The sequence below is a fragment of the Acinonyx jubatus genome, chromosome F2 (assembly GCF_027475565.1).
Source record: "Acinonyx jubatus isolate Ajub_Pintada_27869175 chromosome F2, VMU_Ajub_asm_v1.0, whole genome shotgun sequence".
Taxonomy (NCBI): domain Eukaryota; kingdom Metazoa; phylum Chordata; class Mammalia; order Carnivora; family Felidae; genus Acinonyx; species Acinonyx jubatus.
The window spans coordinates 54,493,705-54,509,299 of record NC_069394.1 but is presented as its reverse complement, the minus strand read 5'-3'; the positions used below and the strand labels follow the sequence as shown (position 1 = coordinate 54,509,299).

Genomic DNA, 15,595 nt, shown 5'->3' with positions numbered 1-15,595 from the left:
AGAGAGGTAATGAAAATGGATACACTGGGGATATTGGAGGTTGGAGGAAGTGCTAAAATAAAAGGCTCCTCAGAAAGGCATAGTTGAGCAACCAGAAGCTGTGCAGGACAAGTTAATCATCATTTCCATGCTTCCTGTCACTACTCAAGTGAGTGTGAACATAACAAATAACTGCCTTTCTTACTGGCTTTCTGATGGGACTTCCCTCTGACAACTGCCAGTACTTTAGAAGATGAACCATCAGGAAGAAGACCACCTCCAGTGTCCTGAGAATTTGCTCAGTCCCCATCTAACTTACTCCATATGGACCAAACGCTAAATGCATGCTTTGCTACATATCAGAAGAGTAAGTCAGAAAGAAAGAAGGAGAGTAGTGTCCCACATGCAGAGTGACCTGGTGAGAGGAAGGTTATGGGAAGTATCATGAGATACTCATCTGGTAGGAGCAAGGTCTAGAAAGAATAAGTTCCTTTCTCCCCACTGGGATCCCTACCAATACCACTCCTCCTATCCAGCCACTCCCAACCCTGCTCCCCTCCCTGGCCTTGCTTACCTGTGCCAAGAAGAAATGGTTATGACAACACTCACCACATTTCATAGTGTACCAAAGGCTCTTTCATACACAGCTTCATCTATCTGCACAACTCTACAAGATAGGTCCATTCGCATTGTTGTCTCTAATTTACAGATGAGTGAAGGTAAGACCTTGGAAGGTTATGTAACTTACCCAAGAGCACACAGGCGCTAGAACATGACAGAACTAGGACTCACCTGGTCTCAGTGTGTCCATTCTCTGTGGTTACATTGCTCCTTTGCTACTGCTTTGGCTCTGCTCCAGGATAGGGCAGGCATCCCTACGGTTTAAGAAGCACTGGAAAGCCTTTCTTCCCAAATGTTCCTTCCCAGACCTTCTTCAGTCCCAGAATACCCAGCCTTACAGACATTCCTCTAAGTTTAGGCAAAGTCTCCAGGAGCCCCTTGGTAAAATAAGGCAATACATTAAGCCATTCATTCAATCCAGGCTCCCTTGCCTAAGACTTCTATGGGACAGAGGGCTGCTTAAGAAAGTTAAATGGAAGTCACCAGGCAACGTGACCAGTATGGACTAGGTGCTCAATAAATTTGGGGGAATTTTTTTCTAGTTAAAAAAATTTCAGGAACGTTTTGACCCCATGAGATAATCCCCATGCTTTTCCCAAAAATAAACAAACAGCATAGCCGTGGGTAATATAACTTCTTATAACTCTAATAAGAAAATGAAATCTCAGGGAAAAAAAAATTAATCTCAACAAATCCGAGTCTCTCTGAACACAATCAGCACGTGAAATTAGAATCCTAAGGGAAAACAGTTAATTTACCTTAACTCTGTTATCAGTAGTAAAATACTAAAAATTGTTTTCATGGAAATTGCTGCATTTATCAGGACCCCCAGCTCTTTGGCATATAAGCATAAAGAATAATGCACCCTGGGAATATGCAAAAACCTAGATTAATATTGAATGAACAGCAAAGGATAAACAGGACTTTCTTCTCTGCTCTCACTAAAGATAAACACAAACAGTAAGCCAAGAAGCAGGCATGAATCAAACCAGTGAACGCATGCATCGGCTACTGCAATACCAACAGGGCTTTTAAAATGTCAAAAGAAAAGTATACTTTAATAAAAATACATAAAAACTGTGCTGAAAAATTAATGTAACACACTGTGTGCAAATAAACCCTGCATGAATAGAAAGTCAAGATTAACTTCAGGCATCAGTGAACTTAAGGTAATAAATCACTGATGGCAATTTCACTCCCCCTTTCAGATATGATTAGAGGTGTTTGGGGGATAGTTGATACAAAACGCTGCTCAAAAATTGTAATGCACACCACTTGGATAGGCAGAGAGAATGTTTTGTTGTTGTTTATAGTTTTACACATGAGACCCCATCCTCTGGCTGGGGGAAATTTTTAAATACGTCTCTAACCCAGTTTAAGCCTAGTCTGATTTGATTATTTCAATAATCTCTTAAGGCAATAGTCTTCCTAAGAGTAGAAAGAAAGTTCAGTGTCTCAGTTTTCCTCTGCCTTCTCCTACTCAGCTCTGAAAGAAGGCAGTTGGGTGTATGAAATGGGAGGCAAGGAAGGGAGTGTGTAATGGAGAGACACAGAGACCTTGAGCATGGTGTTCTTCTCTCCTGGATGATGTTGTCTTGTCCATCTGGCTGCTGTCTTGCCATTCATGGCTAGAGTCTCTAACTGGTCTTATTCTCCCAATTTGGTTACAGCCAGTTCACTCTCTGGCCAATTCGGTCTCACTTTGGCACCTGCCGGCCCTGAATGCTGAGGTTCCTGGCAGGTCTCTGCTGCAAAAAGACTTCTCTGTGCCTCAGCAGACTCCAGGCCAACTCCAACGCCCGGACCCCAATCACCTTGGGAAGCCCAAGGAAGCAAGTCCTCGGGCTCTGGCTCACAACAACACTGCACAACTAGAGGAATGAAGGTGTGTTCAGTGTAGGAAGAGTTGGAGTTCTGCCTTTGTGAGCCTCAGAAGGGAGTCAGGACCGACAGCCTCCTCCCTTTACCTACCTCACAACCAGGGTCCTGCATCTACCCGCAGTCCAGAGAGTTGGAGTGGAGGTACACATCTGACCAACACGCTCCTTCCTTCTCTTCCTCTCTCTCCCCTTCCCACTATCCTCCTCCAGGCCTGGGAAAGATGTAGGCTTTGCTTCTCTTTCTCCTACATTTCATCTCTGTCAAGAGCAGGGTTTTGCTGTCATGGATGGAAGGGTACTTTCTCTGCTATGGGATCCTCTGGGTTGAGTACCTGATATGTTAGAGGGCAAAAAACAAAAATATTTGGGAAACCGTCTCTCGGGATCATCGTCTGGCTTGTAATGCTTTTATGTTGCCTTATCCCTGCTTTTCATGCCAGGAATTATATATTGTTCTGTTTTTCTCTTCATCATTTTTATAATATATTCTCTTCCCCTGTCAGGCAGATTTGCTGTCTCAGATTGACTGGGCCAAAGGTCATGGACTCTGAAAGGTAGATGCATTAGTAATTTCCAAAAATGATACTACACACCCCCATTTCCATAGATAGATAGATAGATGATAGATAGATATGGTTGGCTGTTCTTATATGTCAACATTACATGTTTAAGACAACATAGATGGGTGTGCAAAGCTATCATTTCATATGAAAATTTAGTTATGTAATATTTATTAAAAAGTGTTTCTTCTATTATTTGTTTTTAACATATGGCATCTATAGGAGATGATTTTAATGACTATCATTTCTGTGGCATTACCGTGAAGAAAGACAAGTTCTTAATTTTATGGCAGATATGATAAACTTATGTGTTAACAAACATTTGTTTTACAGGTGACTGGAGTGAATGGAAAATTTATCCTGATAAGGAAACGTTGGGGGTGGGAAAAGTGTATTGGAGAATAATACAGCTGCCTTCAAATGTATAAGGGGTTTAGAAGTAGAGAAACTAACTTTGTTACACATGACTCCAAGCGACAAATTTAAGATTAAGGAAGAAGTAAACGGGTAATACAATGTGGTTTGGCTTTCTACTAATCAAAGCTGTCTAAATATGGAGTGGGTTGGTGCCTGGAGATTCAATTATTATACAATTGGGATTGTTCAAGGTGGGCCAGGTGACCATTTAGCGAGAATGTCATGTCAATTGTTTAAGGATGTTAAGCTTGTTTCCAACACCCTGAATTTCTATACTTAGAATCTTCAGGTCTGAGAACTACAGAAGTTAAATAAAAGAATAAAAGAAAGATTCATAGGAGCATACATGGCACTGGCAGAAAAATTGACCATGGCCATTTGGTGATGATAATCACTCAGTAAATAGGAAAAAGTCCAAATTGCCTATTTAAAACAGAATCCAAGTTTAAATTACAGATTATGGCAAAATTGGTGAAAGTAAGCCCATAGAAGAAAAACCAGAATGTTTTGGCAATGGATAGTTCAAAGAATTGAAAGAAACTGAATACAACTGATTTCCTGGTTTGGTAAAACAAGAGAGAAAAGTCGTCACTAATAAGGGTTCTATAAATAGGGAAAGAAAGAGTATAAGGTGCAAAGCTAAAATGGTGTTGCTGTTAAATTTAAGATGATGCCATTTTTGAAGATTTTACTTATTTTAGCAAGTCTCAAGACATCTCAGCTTATATCTTTATGGATTCTTTCCTGTCCTCCTTTAGTGTTCTGCCAAGAGAAATAACGGTAGAAAGGATAGATGTGTAACTGATAACTGTCAACAGGTAGTTAACCAAAAACAGGTAGACAGGTGTTAGGAAGAAGTGTGGAAGGAGAGGACAATTTGAAGGCTATGGATAGGTAGTCGCATCATCGGTCATCCTTGTCATAATGTCATGACCCACAAGCCCACCGTCATCAGAAAGAAGGCTGGGAAAGGGAAAGAGTCAAACTGGCCAGACAGGTCTCTAGCGCCTGGAAAGTCAGTGAGCTTGGCCAGCGCAGGAGGAAGTATACATGTCTCTGGGAGTGGAGGTCAGGAGAAAGGAAGTATATAGGCATCGAGCTTGTGGTGGGTACCAGCCACTGTGATAAAAACTGTATAGTGTTAAGTTATGAATTCTTCACTTGTATCCTAATAGGAAAGTATTAATATTCTTTGTTTATATTTAATGAAAATGAAACTGAAGCTCAAAAAGCTTACGTATCCCAGGTCACACAGCTAGTAACTAGTCACTGGTATTTCAAATCCCAAAGCTCACAGTCTTTCCACTAGATCACACTAGCAAAATGTGCTTAGGCATGAGCAGATAAAGATAAGTGACAAGTGATACCAGGGGCAGGAGCCAGGTGGCAAAAATAAATCAAGCTGGAATGAATAAAAACAATGAGGCACGGGGTGGGGAGGGTAGAGACATAGGGAGGGCTGGAATGTCTAAGATTCACAGCCACTATTTGAGTCAATTTGAACTAAGCAAGAATTCTACCCAAGAGTCAGAAAGATACCAAACATGGAAGATGGTGGGGGGTTGAAAAAGCAAGGATGTTTTTAAAAAGGAACCCCACACAAAATACTCCTAAACATTTGGGTACTGTTACTACAGTCTTGTCTTTTATTAATTCTTCATTCTTCTTTATTAGGGGTTTCCATATGCTGAACTGAGGGGAAGAAGGAACTTTTGGCTTCCTCATATCATCCTGCATTCTTACTTGATCAGCACTACATTCTGTGATTATGAGCTATTCAAGGTCAAACTGCAACAAGAGGTAAGAATTGAAATGGAAAGACTTTGGAGAGATTTCAGAAAGGAGTCACCACAGTGTTTCTTGTTCTCAAATTTTGGGGATTCATTTTTCCATAGAATCCATGAATTTCCTCATCATGAGTAGTTCGCAAGTCACCAGTATCATCTGAACAGCAAGAAAGAGGAACAGAGGCAAAATGAGCAAGAGGAAAAATCCTGCCATTTTATAGGCTGCAGCTTGCGTGTCAGATTTAGCAATTTTTATCAACCGGAAGAAGCCCTTTTTGCATTTGGACAACAAAAGTCCTTGTTTAGTCATTTTCCAAGTGGAAGCATGAAAAAGAATGTCTTAAAACTAAACAAGTCAAAGGATATACTATGTGAGACACTCTCAAAGAATGCAGTAATTACCACAAATATAATAAACTACAATTATGTTCTCAGAAAGAGGTCTATTCAAAGAAGTCATTTGAATATGTGATAACGCATGACAGCAAAGTGAAGGCGGCGTTAGCAAGCGTTGTCAATATGCAAATGCTTTGTTGCTACCAGGCCATTCTGATATTGTTTATCAAATGGAATTGAAACACTGAAAAGAAATAGACTTCTCTTATTTCCCTAACACACAGCAAAGTCTCTATTTCCAGACACGTGAAATAGTCTCTTCCTTTATCGCAATACCTTGCTAATAACTAGACTCATCTTCTTTGGATTTTATTTTTAAGGGTAAAATTTTTCATAGTTACTAGATTTTATTACAATCTAAAAACAACCCATTTAGAAGTTTTGTATTACTGGGAAAGTAGTATTACCAGTTAGAAATTGCTTTGCTGGCCCAAGGAGTATATTTTCAGACATACCAATCCCAAATTAGCTCCTATGAAAACATCTAGGTGCACACATATGTACAAATACACACATATACATCTACCCGCACACTTTCTCTCTCTCCCCATCTTTCAGAGGAAATCCATAACATCTTTTACTAGCTACCCATTATAATTTAGCTCCATATGATTGAAATATAAACTTAACCATTGTGTAAGATCTCCTACAGACATCATTTGAAAGCTTCAGGCTAAGGGCCCCGTGGCATATTTGTACAGATGTTACCTTTGCTGGCTTTTCACAAATGGCTCCATCAAAGCATAACATGTGACTCCCATAACTGAATGCTAGTAATAGCACAAGGAAAAGTGGTTGTGTAACCATAACATTGCTGAGGCCCATGATTTTTGTGTTAGTGACTAAAGAAAACTCTTCTGTTTCCAGGAAAGTCGTCTCCTGGTTAGTCCTGGATTTGATTAGCGATCCCACTCATGGGTGGGTAAAGCCAGAGAGCGTTCCGTGTGCCCAAGCATAGGCATCACTTAAAAGCAAGAAGAAGAAAGAAGTCTGGAGCTTGGACCTTAACGACATCCGCATCCCACCCCTACAGAGGGGCAGACCCCGTGCTGTAAGTGCCAGCCACGTGAGACTCTTGAGGCATGTAAATGGGGGTGAGTGCACAGGTCCAGGAATAGGAAAGTAGAATCATATAGTAACAGCTTGTAAATGAGCACAGGAGAAAATTTTATATCCGGGCCATGGACTCCCCCTCCCAGGTTTCCAGAGTCAATGTGAGGAGCACACAGGGCCATACAAGAGGAAAGCCAAAAACAAAACAAAATCTTAAAGGAACAACTCTCACATGCTCACAAGGGGCCCAGCACCTTCTAGAGGGAATCCATTTTGCCCAAAATTTGGGGTATTCCTCAAAGCCAGGAACTATAGTTTCTTCGTATCCATTTGTCTGCCATAGCAAATTGAAATGTGCTAGCTTCAGAACCTTGTGGGAGCAACTTCCTTTGCATTACCCATTATGTCTGTCTCTGTCTGCCTCTCAGTTTCATTCAGTATTTGTGGAACACCTGTTATATTCCATACCTCTGTACTAGGTATTATGAGGACACCCCAGATAAATAAAACCTAGTCTCTGGCTTCCTAGAACAGACTGCTTGGTAAGAGAGACAATCCTGTAGAGAACCAGTCTAATCCAGTCTAGTAAGAGAGATATATATTTTTATAACTGTTTATAGTACAATAAGGAGCAGCTTGATTGCTTAGGGGAGGCGACAGATTTCAAGTAAAGAACATCAAATCCCTGGTTCCATCAAAGCTCAATCCCTGATGTGTAATATAGGGAAAATCACTAATATCTGTTGTTTTTTCTCAAAAATGGAAATGATCACACCCACCTTCCTTTTTCCCTCATTTTCTTTGGGATCAAATGAAATGTATTGATAGAGTCTTTAGAGATTGGACAGTGATTCACAAGCCTAGAAAAGCTAATATTAATTAATTTGTCTGTGCCCCACACTGTGTTAAATAATTTAAATATTTTCTGTTTTAATCTTCATAACAACCCAGAAGCTTAAGGAACATGCTTGAGTTCACAAACTGACTCCTAACCACACTGTTATACAATTTATTCTCTGCCACTGGTAAGCTCAATGACTTTGGACGACTCCTTTAACACTTCTGATTCTCAAATGTTTTCATCAGTAAAATAAAATTGGCCTCAATGAAATTGTCTTTTTTAAAATGTGGTGCATATAAAATGAGATCTACTCTTTTAACAATTGTTTAAGTACACAATACAGTATGGTTCACTATAGGTACAATGTTGTATAGCAAAGAGTAAGTATAGAACTTACTCTTCTTTCCTAACTGAAATTTTATGCCTGTTGAACTGCAACTTCCCATTTCCCTCTTCCCCAGGCCCTGGCAATCACCATTCTACCTTCTGTTTCTATGGTTTTCATCATTTCAGAGACCTCGTGTACATGGAATCATGCCATCTTTGTCCTTCTGTGACTGGCTTCTTCTACTTAGCATAACGTCCTCCAGGTTCATCCGTGTTATCGCATATGGCATATGGTTGTCACGTATTTCCTTTTTTAAGGCTGAACAATATTCCATTATGTGTATGTACCACATTTTCAAGAAAGTTTCTTAGACTGAACAGTACTAAATGCTACAGTAAAGGTTTATCTTTTAATGTGTATTTATTTGGGGGGAGGGGAGCAGAGAGAGAGAAAGAGAGAGAATCCCAAGCAGGCTCCACTCTGTCAGCACAAAGCCTGACATGAGGCTAGATCTCACAAACCGTGAGATCATGACCTGAGCCAAAATCAAAAGTTGGACACTTAACCGACTAAGCCACCCAGGCGCCCCTACCTCTATGAGGTTTAAACGGTTTGGGGAGCACACAAAGTCCCTATTAGTCAAGGGTTTATTGGTGTGACATAAACCCCAACTCATTACCCCACTTTTGATGTGCCTGCTTGATCAGAGCATCCTTTTATGGTTTTACTGACACTCTGAGTCCTACTGGAAGCTAAGCCTTATTCATTGTTATCACCTTCCTGAGACCCATGCAGATGTTTGTTGAAATGACTAGATGAATAAGTGGGTAGCTGGATCATACCTGATAAGCTGGCCAATGTTGGTCTTCATTATCTTTCTTTTTCTGATCGCTTCTTTACCTTCCTAAACTTCTGGACCAGGTAAAGTTCCCTTGCTATGTATGCCTATAACTTTTTGTACATTAATGTGATTGCCTATGGATGTTTGTCTCCTCTACCAGATTTTAAGTTTACTGAGATGAACACCATCTGTCATGTTTACCACTGTGGCTCCAATGCCTAGCTCATAGCAGGTAATCATTAAATATTTAAAAAGCAGTGAATGATTGAATGAATTTTCCAAAGCCCATCTTTTTCAGTGACCTAGTTTTTGGCCATCCAAAAATAAATTTTGCTCTTAAAAAAACCTTACTGACCTGGTATTGCTGCTCTATTTAAGATAAAATACTTAGCATACTTTATTCAATACTTGTAAATATCAGAAGACTAGATATAAGTTATCCTTTTAAAATCTATTTTCATGATAAAATACATATACACATGCAAACACACCACATACACCAGACTGATAAAAGGATTGTTTTTAAGAACTGCCTCAAAGTTGCAAACTGAAGATGAATTATATTTTAGTCCAACTATCTGCAGATTCCATTTTAATATCTCGATACTAGATACCCCGAGTAACACTACAAGAATCTAAAGCATCAGAAGAAGTAAACAAAATTCAGTCTTGTTTACTAATGCAGGAGAAAAGAAAGAGACATTTCAGAAAGATTTTTAAAGATTTTAGTGTTTTCTAGATACCCTTGAGTTAAGCGGAATGTATCTGAAGCAGAGTATTGCTCAAGTCCCATGTTTTTACTAGAAAAAGCTAAATAACGTTAAATATTTGAATCGTGCAACCAAACTGCCCTTTATCTTATTCCCTGCCTATTCCATCATTCAAGGTCCAACCAGGAAAACAGAAGACGATACAAGGCATTCAAAACACAAGGGTATCTGATGCAGAGTCCTGGTTGCACAGATGTTAGAATTGCCGAGAAGCTGGGGAGGAGTTGGAAAGGCAGATGGAGGGATTGACAATAGCAGGAAGCTGCAAACACTGCTCGGCTAAAGAGACAAAGGGAAGAGAGCCTGGTGCTGGAGCCTGAGGGCCAGGACACTTCACGGAAACTGGAACCAGGCAGGAGACAGCCACCACCAGCGAAGCCACCTATGGCAGAGATAAATGAGGACACAGAACTTAACTTTTTCCCCCTCCTGACCTCTGATGTGAGGAGTCAGCTCCTCTGTGACACGGAGAAGAGAAAGGGAAGGCCAAGGAAGCTGTGAGGGCACACGGCCCGGCCCAAAACCAGAGCTCCAGTCTCCTGGTGATGTGCTTATCTAGTTGCAGAGTCACGGAAACAAATATCAGGTTGACAATTGATTTCCCATTAATATTAACAAACTGACATTCTGATTTAAAATATTGTATTATTGCTCAAAAAAACCTCTTCTGGAACTGTTGTTCTTAAGTTCTTTTCTTTTATATTCATTTCACATTTAATGTTTCTGTTTCAAAAGACAACACTAACCTGCACATTATTATGTAAAAGACACATTACCAAAAAAAAAAAAAAAAAAAAGCACAACTATTCAATGTTAAGGATTATTCATAATAAGAGCAGAGAAAATCTGCCATGAGGAGAGGCATACTAACATTGAAAGAGCTAGAATACTAAAAAAAATTTCTGACAAATTTCTGATGTCAATAAGAATCATTTTGGAAAACAAAATCTTTTGTCTTTAATTTATTTTAGAAAAGGAGCATGTGCAAGTTGGGGAGAGGGGCAGAAGGAGAGAAAGAATCTTAAGCAGTCTCCACGCTCACCATGGAGCCAGACACAAGGCTGGATCCCTGGACCCTGGGATCATGACCTGAGCTGAAATCAAGAGCTGGACATTCAACCAACTGAACCGCCCAGGCACCCCAACAAAATCTTTTTTAAAGTATGCCTAAAGTCGTCATTGTCAAAGAGGTCTTATAGAAATTTGGAGTACCTGGATGGCTCAGTCAGGCATCCTACTTCAGCTCAGGTTATGATCTCACAGTTCCTGGGTTCCTGAGTTCAAGCCCTGCATCAGGCTCTCTGCTGTCAGCACAGAGCTTGCTTCGGATCCTCTGTCTCCCTCTTTCTCTCTGCCCCTCCCCCTCTCTCACATGTGCTCTATTTCTCTCTCAAGAGCAAACACTAAAAAAAAAAGGTCTTACAAAAATTTAAATCACTTGACTATTCAGAAAACATATCTTGGAATATACAACTTGCACAAGACTTAGCCCAGCTCAGATTAAATACCCATTTTGATTGGCTAGCTCAGTCACTCCACTCGCTCCAGACTTGCTCATGACCGAATTCCTTTGGTCCGTGACCTCATCAGATCTTACAAGCCAAATGATGGCCAGGTGTTGCCATCACCGTTTGGGTGGGGTCTTTCCTACCCACGTAAACCATGGTACAGGTTGATCCTAAAGAATCTGTACGACGACCAGATTTGGTGTCAGTGCTTTCTCATTCCCCACTACAGCTGACTCTTCCAATCTCAAGACCAATTTTCTTTTCAAAACAAAACAGAGCATGTGTTGTCATTAAAATCACCAGGAAGCCTGCTTAGACATGCCCAGTCCCCACTCTGCTGAGACGAGCTCAGTCTTGTGAGGCGTGTGAAATTCAGAGCTCTAAACCACTAGTGACCATTAAGGATTTTCTGGCAATTTTCATATGATTAGGAATGGCCAAACTGCAGCTGGGGAAATTACATTCTCACTCCTCCCAACCTCCCTGCGGTTTTAAATACATTAGATCTTTTCTGCTTTTCCTGCTTTAGAAAGGTAAATTAAGCAGTGCGGTTGTGCACTACTAACCAGATACTGTACTCTTTCCCAGGAGGGCAGAGTAGAAGGGGAAGGAGTCTCATTAATTCAGCACAATTCTTAGCCATTACTTGTCCCTATCACAACAAACCAAGGAGCACGGTTTACCTCCTTAGAACCACTTCCCTCAGAAATTTTGACTACTTATATGAGGTCAAGAACAAATCAATTTTTGTCCTAAAATGTGCCAAAATGCCTCAATAATATAGTTTCATTATTTAATGTACCTTTAAACAAAGGGGTGACTGGATGGCTCAGTCGGTTAAGCACCCAACTTCAGCTCAGGCCATGATCTCACAGTTCATGGGGTTGAGCCCTGCGTTCAGCTCTGTGCTGACAGCCCGGAGCCCAGAGTCTGGAGCATGCTTCAGATTCTGTGTCTCCCTCTCTCTCTGCCCCTCTGCCCCTCCCCCATTCATGCATGTGTATGTGTGTGCGCTTTCTCTCTCTCTCTCTCTCTCTCACTCTCTCAAAAATAAACATTGAAAAAATTTAATATGCCTTTAAGCAGAAACAAAGGTGAGAAATGCACACCATGGATGAGAAAATACTCAGATATGTCAACATAGAGATCAGTTTTAAATCAGGCCAAATGATGAAAAGAAAATAGAACTGAGAGGAAAAATGAAAATTTTTACCCTAGAAGTAAACACAGATGTGCGTATCAGAAAATGTTCTTTCTACTAGTTTTAGAATGATCCCTACAAATTTTTCAACTTTGATAAAAATTGAAAACCCAAGGCAAAAAAACATAGGGGCTGTTATTATTGGTATCCTGTGGTCCCCCCCCTCTGCTTAAGGGTAGACAAAATTCTTTTGCACACTTTTCACAAACTTAATAAAACCAGACCCTGATCCCACATCAAGAAAATATTGTTACTGAAGTCACTACTATTTCTTAGTGGGCACCAGGCTTTGCATATACCTGACACACATACACTAATCTAAACTCTTCAGCATGAATGATAACGATCGAGTAACTTGGACGTCCTACTGGCCAGTCTAGGTATGTGCAATAGCCAATACCTCTGGCTACACCTGGATTAATGACATATTTAACTGGGTTTGCTCTAGCTATGAAGCCTGGCTATATTTATTTTCCAAGGAGTCCCTGGTTACTGTACTGCAATCATAGCCATAATCAGACTCATCAGATGTCACCTAAGACAAACAGATTTGGCCCACGCACCGATTGTATTGTATTGGCATAAGGATAAGCAATCGATGGAACCAAATGGATAATCTAGAAATAGATCCACCCATATCAGTTGTTTTTTGACAAATGTGGCTGGGTATTTCAATGGAAAAATGATTGCCTTTTCAATAAATATGTGACATCTATGTGAAAAAAAGAGAACTTCATCCTTCACTTCATACCATATATAAAAGTCAACTCAAATGTAAACCTTAATACTTATACTATAAAACTTCCAGAATTAACCATAGTAATATATTTTTTCAAATGTGGGCTAAATAAACATTTATTAAGAAACCAAAAGCACAAACCATGAAAGAAAAAAAGTTGATGAATCTTGATCCTCACCAAAACTAAAAGCATCTACTCTTTAAAAAATAGCCAAGAAATAAAAAAAAAAAAAGTCAGAGTGTGAAACAAAATATTTGCAAAACACATATCTCATGAAGGACTGTGTCCAGAATATATAAAGAAAGCTTGCAAAACAATAATAAAACAAAAATCCAATTTAAAAATCTGCAAAAGAAAAAAATAAATTAAAAATAAAAATATGCAAAAGAGTTTGACACTTTACCAAAAAAAAGAGATAAGGATAAAAGCAACACATAAAAAGATGCTTGCCATCATTAGTCATTAGAGAAGTTCCGAAGAGCCACAATGAAAATCAAAATTCAAATGTGCAAGAATTTTCAAACAGTGGTGGTTGGACTGTTTGGTTGGTTATTCTCAAAAGAGAATAGCTGTTTAGAAAACACACGTCCACACAAAGACTTGTACTCAAATGTTCTTAGCAGCTTTTTTCAAGATAGCTGGGAAGTGGAAACAACCCAAACATCTACCAACAGGTAAACAGAATTTAGTAAATTCATGCAATGGACCACTACTGAGCAATAAAAAGGCAGAGAAACACTGATATATGTGAGATGAGAAAATCTGAAAATCATTATGCTGAATGAAAGAAACTAGACATCGAAAAACACATACTATATTTTTTTCATTTGTATAATGTTCTAGAAAGTTGCAAACAAATCTAGAATGACAAAAACAGATCAGTGCTTGTCTGGGGTAAGGGTAAAAGGAAAGATGGACTGCAAAGGGGTCCAGATTTCTATCTTCTGGCATGATGGAAATGTTCTGCATCATAATTGGAGCCGTGATTTAATGAGTATATGCATATGTATGATTTCTTGTATATTGTAAAAACTCATCAAATTGTAAACCTTAAACGGATTTATTTTACATAAATTATGCTTCAATAAAAATGATTTTTAAAAAGCCCAATTGTAAAGGGAGGCTTAAGTTAACGTGATTAACTCAAGGTCTCCAAAGAAGTTTCTCAGTTTCAACCCAATAGGTTTCTCTTTTCTGAGTTGGGAAGATGTTACAGGATCAACACCCAAAAAGCTAATAGTCCAACTGCTACTTACAAAGGATTTGCTGAAAAGGGCAATACTCTTGATGAAAGCAACATCACTTCTGCATGAGGAGTAGGACAAAAGCAAAGTCTAGCAGCACATCGTCTTTCCCATACCGGTGGTGCAGCACCCACAATGGCTCCTGAGGCCCTGAGGTCAGCATGGCAGAAAGCGCCGCCTGTAAAAGGCTTCTGAAGCCCAAACAGTTCCACTATTCCGCAAGGTCGTCCCTCAAACATCCAAATATGCCAACCTAGAACTGCAGTATACTGCCATCATTTCGCTTTTCAGCGGTTGAAATCGAAGAACTTGCACAAGTCCAAAATTTGTCTCCTAAGATGGCCTCCATTTCAAGTCAATACTTCAGTAAGTTCAGTATTCTAGATGAAAGTGCACAAAAGAAATTCAGTACAGAGGTGCCCTAAAAGTTCTCTCCTTCCCTAAAATCAAGAGCAACTTTTCAAAACCTTCTTTTAAAAAATGAACTGCCTAACTTTGGTGCAGATATATAGAGATTTGGCTTTTCCATCTTTACGGTCTTTATGAAACCAAAACATCCTGATAGAAAACAAGCTAATTCAATTATTCAATTATTCATAAACTGGAACAGAGTTTCTAGATTTTCCTCCCAAATATCCAGAATTCTGTTAACCTAGGAGAGGAAAAGTGTTCTAAATGATTTATTTTCACTTTAAGAAGAAAATGATTTATTTTCCCTTTAAGAGCAGCTTCTGTATATTGTAGATACAGTCATGTAGCAATGTATCTTCTTAGTAAAATGCCCCACATTTAAGAGCATCTTCCTGCAGGATGTGGTTTGTTTTCCTAATCGTCCATCATAGTGATAACCCTCTCCTCCACTGCTTCCCAATGTGGTCATGGCTAAAATAACAATGCAGTTGAAGCAGTCTGTTGGCTGCAGGAGACTGTTTTGAAAACTTAGCAATTGGTCTAAGTTTTAGTTTAAGTAAAAATGACTGAAACATTGAAATGGTTTTCTTCTTACTATTTGAGGATCTAACTAGACTAGACTACAAAAAGATCAGGGAACAAAGTGCTAAAGGAAGCACGCATTTTCTGTGAGGGAGAAAGAGATGGAAGTTCTCGCACTGCCTGGATGAGGAAGGATGACAAGTGGTAGGAGATTGATGAGCTGGCCGGCGTTCCCTGTTCTAGATTTGCAAACAAATCCTTAAAAAAGAAAGATTTTTGATTCAAAATTCAAGTAATAGCCACCTACGGAGACATAAGGTGTGGTATGTATGCCCCCCAAAATGGAAAAAATAGTATGAAAGAATATTAAGTGAAAATGATTTGACAAGAGACAGAGATCAAGAAATGGTACTTTCACAGGTCCAGAATCTTTGAATTATTCATCTTCTTCTTTTAAATGTGTCGGTTGTAGTGAACTTCACCAGAGCTTTTCACA

The 15,595-nt window shown here is 39.4% G+C and overlaps 1 long non-coding RNA gene across 4 annotated transcripts in view; it reads left to right on the top strand.

Annotated features, from left to right (window-relative positions):
* LOC128312881 (uncharacterized) overlaps window positions 1-15,595 on the top strand; it is a 139,704-nt gene that overhangs the window by 37,198 nt on the left and 86,911 nt on the right. For 3 of the 4 annotated variants that reach the window (XR_008292789.1, XR_008292790.1, XR_008292787.1), the window contains 3 exons: window positions 2,271-3,034; window positions 5,132-5,257; window positions 6,508-6,691. This is a non-coding gene — a long non-coding RNA (uncharacterized LOC128312881). The remainder of the gene's footprint in view (window positions 1-2,270; window positions 3,035-5,131; window positions 5,258-6,507; window positions 6,692-15,595) is intronic. The other variant, XR_008292788.1, reaches the window with a different exon arrangement.